This window comes from Musca vetustissima, unplaced genomic scaffold (genome assembly GCF_032173495.1).
Source record: "Musca vetustissima isolate MV318-11 ecotype Yass unplaced genomic scaffold, APGP_CSIRO_Mvet_v1 utg1880, whole genome shotgun sequence".
Lineage (NCBI taxonomy): Eukaryota > Metazoa > Arthropoda > Insecta > Diptera > Muscidae > Musca > Musca vetustissima.
Window position 1 is genome coordinate 35,088 of NW_026883130.1, and position 11,923 is coordinate 47,010.

General features: G+C 35.3%; 1 non-coding gene across 1 annotated transcript; it reads right to left on the reverse strand.

The window, feature by feature from the left end:
* Positions 1-259: 259 nt before the first annotated feature.
* Positions 260-331, reverse strand: Trnaa-ugc (transfer RNA alanine (anticodon UGC)). The gene has a single exon. It is a non-coding gene; the product is annotated as a tRNA-Ala (tRNA).
* Between the last annotated feature and the right edge of the window lie 11,592 nt (positions 332-11,923).

An 11,923-nucleotide genomic window follows, 5' to 3' on the forward strand; every position in this document is an offset into this window, starting at 1 on the left:
CTCACCGTATTTAATATTCGCTTTTTATAAGATGTATATTCTTATTAAAGATTTGACTACCTGTGGAATGTAATAGTCCTAAAGATCAAGACATTTAATGAAAGGATTGAGACCTATCCTTCGGATCTATTCTATGTTTGTCAACATTGTTACGTTTTGCAGCCATTTGAAACTAGTCGAAATTGAAATCAATCTTTCCTATTATCACAATATTAAAATATTATTTAGGTAACAAAATTAAAAAGGGAATAAAAAACTTTGGAGATGCCGGGGATTGAACCCGGGGCCTCTCACATGCAAAGCGAGCGCTCTACCACTGAGCTACATCCCCTATGAGTTAAGACTGTCAAACCGTATGTTCGACGTCAAGCACATCAATCAGTTAGAATACTATCATACAAAAACTAATTGTTTTTTAACTGTTATCATATTTACATACGTATAAGCATACAGCAGCATCATATACATATGTACATATTTAGAAACACAAAATTAAATATGTACATTACACATCTGTCATTGTTGGTGAAGAATTTGAATAAAAAATGTAGGGGAGACTGGGGCACCTTCGGCATCTGGGCACTTTCGGCAATCGCGTTTTCGATATGAAGCTCTCTTTGTACATCACTAGCTTCGATCCATAGGTATCGAATATCAAAATAAATATCTACCGCAAAGTTTGAAATCTCTAGCTAATAAGATTATTTAGATGCACATTTTTTGTACATTACAGATGTTTTTCAAATTTTAAGACAGTATTATTAAAAAGTAGTTAATTACAATGTATATTCTTATAAGAATAATTAAAAATATAATGTTTTTAGAAGATTGATAGAAAAAAATAAAAAAAAAACTATAACAAGTGAATAAGCTTTAAGTTCGGCCGGGCCGAACTTTGGATACCCTCCACCATAGATATACTGACAGGTACTACAAATGAAAATATAGGGAACATACCAAAAAGTGGACCTAAACCGACATTTCTATGTAAACTATAATACAAATTTCAGAAATTTTTAATGGATAATTATACCCTCAGGCTTATGGCTAATAAGGGTGTATACACTTTACACCGCGAAAATGTGCCTCATCGAAATATTGGCTCAAAAAAAAAAAAATAGGTTTCATCCAAACTTTGCCCATCTTATTATTTCTTCCAAACTTAGTTCAAATTCGATGATGGGGAATATCGGTCCACTCCTTCTGGTACCTCCCACACAGGAGATAGGTCTAGGTCGGGTTATAGTTCATATATAGTTCATTATCGAACCTTACGTTCTAGCTTTTTTTCTCGATATCCTCCGCAGGTGATATGATTACAACAGAGTCTTAGAACCAAACCCAAAACGCGGAACAAATTGCATAATTATTTTAATATAAAAAAGGGGTTATATGGGGACAACCCCAAAAAGGGGGTGCATATTAAAAATTTTTTGTATGGAAATTTGTTACCATATTCGACTACAAAATACCAAATTTCAGCGAATTCGGTTGAAAAACGTGCTCAAGAACCTCAAAATAGCGAAAATTGGGGGTACCCTTATATGGGGGCTACCAGAGAAATTGGACCTATATTTATAATTTTTGGTGGAGATATTTGACACCCAATAAGAACCAAATGTACCAAATTTCAGCTAAATCGGTTGAAAAACGCGCTCAAGAACCCCAAAATACCGACATTTGGGGGGTACCCTTATATGGGGGCTACCAGAAAAAATTAACCTATATTTATAATTTTTAGTGGAGTGATTTGGTACCCAATAAGAACTCAAAGTACTAAATTACAGCCAATTCGGTTGAAAACTACCATCAAAACCCCCAAAATACTGAAAATTAGAGGGTACCGTTATATGGGGGCTACCAGAACAAATGGACCTATATGTATAATTTTTTGTGGAGAAATTGGGTAGCCAATAGCAACTCAATAAACCAAATTTCAGCGAATTCGGTTGAAAAACACTCTCAAGAACCCCGAAATACCGAAAATTGGGGGGTACCCTTATATGGGAGCTATGCCTAAACGTGGACCGATATATCCCATCTTCGAACTTGACCTGCCTGCAGACAAAAGACGACTCTGTGCAAAATTTTGGCAATCAATCTCAACTCGTTTAGACGCTAGAGTGATTACAACAGACGGACAGACAGACGGAAAGACGGACAGACAGACATGCTTAGATCGTCTTAGAATTTTACGCTGATCAAAAATATATATACTTTATAGGGTCGGAAATGATTATTTCGATGAGTTACAAACGGAAATACAAAATTAATATACCCTCCATACTATGGTGGAGGGTATAAAAAGGGGTTATATGGGGACAACCCCAAAAAGGGGGTGCATATTAAAAATTTTTTGTATGGAAATTTGTTACCATATTCGACTACAAAATACCAAATTTCAGCGAATTCGGTTGAAAAACGTGCTCAAGAACCTTAAAATAGCGAAAATTGGGGGTATCCTTATATGGGGGCTACCAGAGAAATTGTACCTATATTTATAATTTTTGGTGGAGATATTTGGCACCCAATAAGAACCAAATGTACCAAATTTCAGCTAAATCGGTTGAAAAACGCGCTCAAGAACCCCAAAATACCGACATTTGGGGGGTACCCTTATATGGGGGCTACCAGAAAAAATTAACCTATATTTATAATTTTTAGTGGAGTGATTTGGTACCCAATAAGAACTCAAAGTACTAAATTACAGCCAATTCGGTTGAAAACTACCATAAAAACCCCCAAAATACTGAAAATTAGAGGGTACCGTTATATGGGGGCTACCAGAACAAATGGACCTATATGTATAATTTTTTTTGGAGAAATTGGGTAGCTAATAGCAACTCAATATACCAAATTTCAGCGAATTCGGTTGAAAAACACTCTCAAGAACCCCGAAATACCGAAAAATGGGGGGTACCCTTATCCCATCTTCGAACTTGACCTGCCTGCAGACAAAAGACGACGAAATTTTGGCGATCAATCTCAACTCGTTTAGACGCTAGAGTGATTACAACAGACGGACAGACAGACGGACAGGCAGATATGCTTAGATCGTCTTAGAATTTTACGCTGATCAAAAATATATATACTTTATAGGGTCGGAAATTTTTATTTCGATGAGTTACAAACAGAAAAACAAAATTAATATACCCTCCATACTATGGTGGAGGGTATAAAAAGTACCTTCGGGTTAGATTCGGTATTTTAAAGTGCGGCACATTCGGTCATATACAGATAGTGCTATATTATGTTTTTGAGTTTGTCTTTAAAAATATTCATTAATATGATTCGAAATTACATATATAAGACCAAACGTGCTTGTATTTTAAAAAAGGCGATAGAAAAATTCTATTTCTGATGGTGTGTGTGTCCTTAAAAGTCAAACTTTGAGATGCATATGAAAACAAAATGGAACATTTAGAGGATCTGAATTTCAACCAGACTGATTGCGGTGATAATTACCAGGCTAAGACTATGGTGCCGAATGTGCCCACCAAATGTCGAAGCTCCCCGGGTAGGGGCATATTCGGCGAATTTGAATTTCTTTACAAAACTCTAAACTATTTTACCTAATACAAATTTATTATATGTTTTTGGTACTAGTTTTTATAATTAAGTGTCAGAGAACTATAACTAGTCATAAAGTTTTCATATCTGTTGAATATGTACTGAGATATAGAATGTTATTCAGTCTCCCCTACACATCAAACTATACATAGATATGGAAAATAGAAAAAAAAAATGGAACATTTTCGAAAGACGTATTTATTAAAATTATGGCTACTTATTGATAAACATCAGGAGAAGTGATCTGATAGGCCCTATTTTTGCAGGTGGTATAACGTAATCGTATCGATATACGATAAACCAGATTTTTAGATAATAAACCCCATTTTTGTACCCATATTCGAAATTGACCTGTCCTCTGTAAGTTGCCCTGATTACAAGATATTATAAGAGTATACAAAATGTTTCCAGTGGGAGAAAGTATCAAATTACAGGCAAATCAATTAAAACCAGTAAGGAAAGTAGTAAAGTCGGACGGGGCCGACTATAATATACCCTTCACCACTTTGATTGTCACGAAATTTTGCACATATCATTCTAGTCTTAATTCAGTACGCTAAGCCAAAATTCGTGCAAATCAAAAGATTTCCAAGGACTTTAGTAGGCTATTTAACTAAAATCGGGCGAAACTATATATGGGAGCTATATTTAAATCTGAACCGATATTCACGAAACTTTGCACACATCATTCTAGACATAATTTAGTACGCTGTGCCAAATGTCATGCAGATCGAAAGATATATAGGTACTTTGGTACACAATTTACCTTAAATCGTAGGAAGATATATATGGGAGCTATATCTAAATCTGAACCGATTTTCACGAAACATGGCAGACATTATTCTATACCTTATTCATTACGCGTTGCCAAATTTCGTGCAAATTAAAAGATTTTCAGGGACTTTAGTGGACTATTTACCTAAAATCGGGCGAACCTATATATGGGAGCTATATCTAAATCTGAACCGATTTTAACGAAACTTTGCACACATCTTTCTAGACCTTATTAATTACGCTGTGCCAAATTTCGTGCAAATCGAAAGATATATAGGGACTTTGGTGCATCATTTACCTTAAATCGGACGAAAATATATATGGGAGCTATATCTAAATCTGAACCGATTTTTCTCAATTTCAATAGGGTTCGTCCTTGGGCCAAACAGATGAGCCAATTCGGATCATAAATGCGACCTGCACTTTGTTTACAATTTAACACCAACAGACGGACGGACGGACATGCAGAAAGTGATTCTATGCATATTCTCAAAAGGAACCATGGGTCTATCTCGATTATTTTTGCATGTTACAAACATATGCACAAAGACATAATACCCTGTACCACAGTGTGAAGGGTATAAAAATCCATGACTCCCAATTTAGAAGCCAAATTACATCCAATACAATGAAAATCAAAATGCAAGATTTGTTCAGAATTTCGCGTCAATCAAACACACCTTGGGTATTGGGTGCACGATTTCATTAAATCGCATGAAAATATATTATAGTAGCTACATCTAAATATGAATCGATTTAAACGGAACTTAACACTAGATTTACGGATTGGCTCATATCAAATTTGATACCTAAATATATTTAAAACTTTAACAATAATTTTTAGAATACATTGGTGTTATAGTTACGTAATGAAATGTATATAAAGTTGCATCCGCTTCCCCCGCAGTATTGAATGTTGTATACTTATTTTTATGGTTGTAAGCCAATTTGACTCATATAATGGTTTAAAGTTATGCGGTTAAATTTTGCACCACTCTTGAAATAGATTGAACCTTTCAGGTCTAGAAAACAATGAAGTATCACATGGGCTATGAAACTTAGAAGTACAAATTGAGTAAAAGCCGAGATGTTGACAATTTGTGGATAAGGTACCCGGGAAAGTATATCCGTAGAACCCATTTTCGGAAAGTATTTAGATTTACCATTTAAACCCTATGGGACATTACCGGAAGGAGTGGACCAATAGACGGCATCTTCGGATATAATCTAGAATTGGTAAGAAATGCAAAGCAAAGTCATACACTCTGGAGTTCTTGGCGATGAACTCCAGACATGGTAGATGACACCGCTTGGTGTCATCCACTTTCTTTATAACAGTTTCAAACATTTGAGTAATCTGCGTCAGTTCTGAATTGATTTCTTCATCCTTAATTGCATATGAAAGTTGTTTTAGTTTTTATTTGCACATTCCGTCAGTAGACCTTCTGTCTGGAAGGGTATTTTTTCGTCAAATATGTACATATATGTACACCATATTATGGTGTTTAACTCCTGAACTTTCTCTTTCTCCCCTTTAGATTTACCATTTAAACCCTATGGGACATTACCAGAAGGAGTGGACCGATAGACGGCATCTTCGGATATAATCTAGATTTGGTAAGAAATGCAAAGCAAAGTCATACATTCTGGGGTTCTTGGCGATGAACTCCAGACATGGTAAATGACACCGCTTGGTGTCATCCACTTTCTTTATAACAGTTTCAAACATTTGAGTAATCCGCGTCAGTTCTGAATTGATTTCTCCATCCTTAATTGCATATGAAAGTTGTTTTAGTTTTTATTTGCACATTCCGTCAGTAGACCTTCTGTCTGGAAGGGTATTTTTTCGTCAAATATGTACATATATGTACACCATATTATGGTGTTTAACTCTGTACTTTTTCTTTCTCCCCTTCTTATTAAGTCTTTTTCCAAAGACTATTGAAAATTTTAACTTTTTCTTCATCTTATATTGTTAAATAATTAAAAAAGAAAAACTGTTCACCTCGCGGAACAGAAAATCTCTAACAATTCTTGAGCTCTTCACTGAAAATTGCTATTGTATTTGTATACCCTCCACTATAGTATGAAGGGTATATTATATAATTTTGTCATTCCATTTGTATCTCATCGACCCTATAGAGTATATTTTTTCTTGATCAGGGTAAAATTTTAAGACGATCTAGCCATGTCCGTCCGTCTGTTCGTCTGTTGTAAGCACGCTATCTTCTGAAGGAATTGAGATAGGGTGCTGAAATTTTGCATAGGTTTGTCTTTTGTCTGCAGTCAGGTCAAGTTCTCTAATCTCAAGCACCAAATACTTAAGAACCAAATACTTAAGAACAAAAAAACAATTTTCTTTTATAATATACTTTTTAGAAATAATAGAATCAATGTAAGGACATTTATGCAGTTCACATCGTGCGTACATTGTATTCTCATTTTGAATATATTAACCAAAAAACGAAGTTTTAAACGCCTTTAAATATGTTTTTGTCAATATTCTAATTTGCCTTAGAATGCTGACCATCCGAAGTAGGAGGAAAATGCAAAAAAAAAAAATAAAAGCAACGACGAAATAGAGCCCTGGGACAAGTTAATGTATTGTGTGGCATGTTATTGTTGTTGTGAGACTACAGATGACAAGGATGTTGTTGCATATGAGCGAGCTTGTTGCTGCTGCTTGTTGTATTGTTTTTGTTGTTGTTGTTGGAAAATGTTGTATTAACATATCATTTAAAATTCATGTTAAACATATGTAAACCATTGATAGATATAGTATGATAACGTGCAATATACTAGAGGCAACACAGCAACAATAATAACAGCATCATCCACAACAACAAGCTTAGCTTAACGTATCATAAAGTCACTGCAAAATTTTGTAGTGGCATCTTTAGATAGCATCCCGAAAAAAAAAACACAAAACAAAATACAAGTTGCATATGTATGAGGTGGGCACAGTGGGTATGGAGTGAAACAGTGGCAACATCCTTGTATTGTCAAAGCCAAATTACAAAGTGCAACTAGGACAGGATTTTTGTATTACAAATCGGATATATCGGTCAAAGTTTTTGTACGGTCCCCAAAGAATGGCACCCTTAATATTTGGTATTTTGGATACGGTTTTCAACCGCATTGGACGTAATTGGATACTTCGAAGTCTCAATATATAGCGAACATTCCTAATAAAAATTATTGATATAGATCCAAGAACCAGGGTACCTCCCATATAAGGGTAAGGGGTGTTTTGAGGATTATGGACAAGTTTTTCCACCGAATTGGCTGTAATTTGGTATTTTGGGTTACCATTAAATAACATATATCCGTACTAAAAATATTATTGACCAACGTTTTAGGGTAGCCTCCATGATATGGTACCCCCCAATATGGGGATTTTTGACATGTTTTTCTATTAAATTGACTGCAATATGGTATTTTGGGTTCTCATAACGCTACCACCACATCTCCGATTAACAATTTTTAATATTGACCCAAGTCGGTATTTTGAGAATTTTGGACACGTTTTCAACGGAATTTATTTGTAATTTGGCATTTTGTATTCATACTGGATGTCAAATCGATATTGATATCCATTTTATTATATATCCCCACTATTAGATATTCTGAGGATTTCAATCATGTTATTCTCTCGCCTTGTTCGGTATATTCAAGGTCCAATCATAATATGAGTTCTCCTAGGAGCACCCATTAATTTTAGATATTTGGAATACCCTCCTCATGGAGCAGGGTATAAAAAGTTTGGCCGGACAGAACTTAACATTGCTTTTACTTGGTAATGTTCTGGAGGCAGTTGAAGTGCTGATATTAAAAATTTAAATATTGTTCTATATATTCTGTCGCGTAGCCGATGTTGATATCAGTTAATATGTTTTAAATTCCCGGTCTAAACACTGTACCCCATTGTTGTTTTTTCTCGTTAGTCATGTGTAACCAGCATAGGAAGCAATGACAACGGAGTAAAGTGTGGAACATGATTTTAAGGTGGTATTGTTGTTTGAGCGTATTTCTATTTTGGCAGATCGCCCAGCTACCTAAATCTGCATATACCAATACCACCAGGTCGTTGTTTTATACTTAATGTAGCATTATCAGAGGAGTTACAAGTCGCCAAGAAAACACACACACACACAACAAAAATATGCCGTACGAAGAATAAGAAGAAGGTGCAATATTTATGCCTTAAAGTGTAAAGTGTGGGTAAAAATGTATTGTAATGGCAAATGCCCAGTGATCAACAGCATAAGCAACAACATGAACACCACCAGCAGCATCAGCCGAGAAAAAATATCAAGCAAATATCTGCAACATAACTCTTCAATGAAGAAGTTATGCGCCCAGTTGCAATGGAACTGCAACAAATCTCAGTTAAGAATATTGCCACTGTTTTGCATACCTATATATGTATGTATAAATGGGTGTATCCTAACCAACCAACTGCCCTTGGCCATGATTCCAAGGGGCCATACATCACTCGTCCGTTCAGGCCAAGGCATCACCACCAACAACAACAACAATTGTTGAACGCTGATAATTCCAATGCCGAGTGGAAAATATTCAAAACAACAAGAAAAGAAAGCAGTAGCAGCAATGCAACTTCTTTTTTCAGTTGGTACCATGCAGTACTGGAATTTTATGAATAAATCCCCCCGGTAGAATAGATGGCAATGGGCTTGAGCCATCCAACCGACCTACCTACCTATCGAATGAAGATGTCGCATTTTGTTGCATTTAATTTGTAAACAAAAACCTCTTTAGTTTATGACTTTAATACTTCCTACTCGGGTTGCATTCGTATTTAGCATATCAGAAGAATGGTATAAACATGCATATGCTTATTTCTGTTTGTTGTTGTTGCTTTTTGTGTTTTAATAAAATTTGAATGAAAAGAAATTTGTATACAATTGCAGTAATGTTGGCACGCATTATTTTGGTAACCCTATAAGACGGGCAGTAGGTTTTGTCGATATTATAAAGCGTTTGTAACTAGTTAGGTCCCAATGCCAACACTGCGGCAGAAAAAGATCGTTAACAACAACCGGGTCCAATTTGTTTATATAAATTGTTTGTTTAAAAATCCACGCCTTGGCGATCTTTGGTTCATGATCAAATATTCCTTTAAAAATCCACGCCTTGACGATCTTTGGTTCATGATCAAATATTCCTTTAAAAATCCACGCCTTGGCGATCTTTGGTTCATGATCAAATATTCCTTTAAAAATCCACGCCTTGACGATCTTTGGTTCATGATCAAATATTCCTTTAAAAATCCACGCCTTGACGATCTTTGGTTCATGATCAAATATTCCTTTAAAAATCCACGCCTTGACGATCTTTGGTTCATGATCAAATATTCATTTAAAAATCCACGCCTTGACGATCTTTGGTTCATGATCAAATATTCCTTTAAAAATCCACGCCTTGACGATCTTTGGTTCATGATCAAATATTCCTTTAAAAATCCACGCCTTGACGATCTTTGGTTCATGATCAAATATTCCTTTAAAAATCCACGCCTTGACGATCTTTGGTTAATGATCAAATATTCCTTTAAAAATCCACGCCTTGAAAGTTTTCGTTTCTAGAAATAAGTGTTTTTTTATTAAATTCACCCTTCGAAGACCCTAGATTCTCAACATAGTCTTCTTTAAAAATCCACATGTTGATGACGTTTGGTTCTATTTGTATACCCTTAACCACTCTGTTGTACAGGGTATTATGTCTTTGTGTATATGTTTGTAACAGGCAAAAGGAAACGAGATAGACACATGGTTCCTTTTGAGAATATGCATAGAATCACTTTCTGAGTCGATTTATGCATGTCCGCCAGTCCATCCGTCTGTCGATGTAAAATTGTAAATAAAGTACGGGTCGCATTTATAATCCGAATTGGATGCAATTTGGCATAGGTCACTTATATGGCCCAAGGACGAACGCCATTGAAATTGGGAAAAATCGGTTCAGATTTAGATACAGCTCCCATATATATTTTCGTCCGATTTAATGTAAACGGTCCCTATATATCTTTCGATTTGCACGAAATTTGGTACAGCGTAATGATTTACGCCTAGAATGATGTGTGCCAAGTTTCATGAAAATCGGTTCAGATTTGAATATAGCTCCCATATATATTTTCGTCCGATTTAAGGTAAATGGTGTCCCAAAGTCCCTATATATCCTTCGATTTGCACAAAATTTGGCACAGAGTAATGAATTAGGTCTATAATGATATGTGTCAAGTTTCCTGAAAATCGGTTCAAATTTGGATATAGCTCCCATATATATTTTCGTCCGATTTAAGGTAAATGGTGTACCAAAGTCCCTATATATCTTTCGATTTGCACAAAATTTGGCACAGCGTAAGGAATTAGCTCTACAATTATGTGTGTCAAGTTTCCTGAAAATCGGCTCAGATTTGGATATAGCTTCCATATATATTTTCGTCCGATTTATGGTAAATGGTGTACCAAAGTCTCTATATATTCTTAGATTTGCACGAAATTTGTCACAACGTACTGAATTAAGTCTAAAACGATGTGTATTAATTTTTGTGAAAATCGGTTCAGATATAGCTCCCATATATACATTATATTTTTAACAACGCGGCGTACCGAATAGCGTGTATCAATTTTGCTATTAATCGTTTTCGATAAGTTTTCCCCATGTGACGCAGACGACTCTAAATCTGCTCGAATGAAATTAAAGTTAGGATAGGTTGGAGAAAGGGGGAACATAGACATGCAATTTTTAGGATACATATGTACAATATACCAAAGTGGTGAAGGGTATCATATAGTCGGCCCCGTCCGACTTTACTACTTTCCTTACTGGTTTAAAAATATATTGGTTATATAAAAATGTTGTTATTGTTTTTATGTACTGTATCGCCCAGTCGGTGTAACTCCATAATTACAAAATCTGCCCATAGTACTATTGAATTGTATTGTAAAATATATTTGTCTTTATGTGGTCAATAATTTGCATGTTCTTGAATGTGAAATTCATCTTTTCATCGTCATCATCTTGGTGAGGTTTGGCCGCTACTACTTCTCCCACAGTAACTCTTCCGTTCTTATGTTCTGGATGGAATATATCTTAATGTTTAGCTAAATTCTTCTAAGGATATTCATCAGCTATGTCGTTTAATGTCTCTTCAATCTTCCTCTTCTATATTGTGATGGTGGCCTTTTGTTAAAATCGGATTTGAATAGAAAAGACAAAGAAAACGATGATGTTTAAATATTTATTGTTATTGTTACACTGTATCTAAGATTTAGCGGTTAGCGACCATTCGTTCAGTTGGAAATACGTACCGAGGAATATTGACTGGAAAATGGGAGGTTATCTCTATGGGAAAAATCATATTTTAGAGAACATAATATATTTTACAGGGAGAGTTTCTACATAAAATGATCCAAAATTTAAATTCCCGCTAAAGAGGCACTACAAAAAGACAAGTGAAATGTAAATACATTGTGGAAAATAGATTTCCAAGTAAAGTTCCAACTACAACAACAACGATAGCGGCATCATCATCGACACCACTCTATCGCCACAT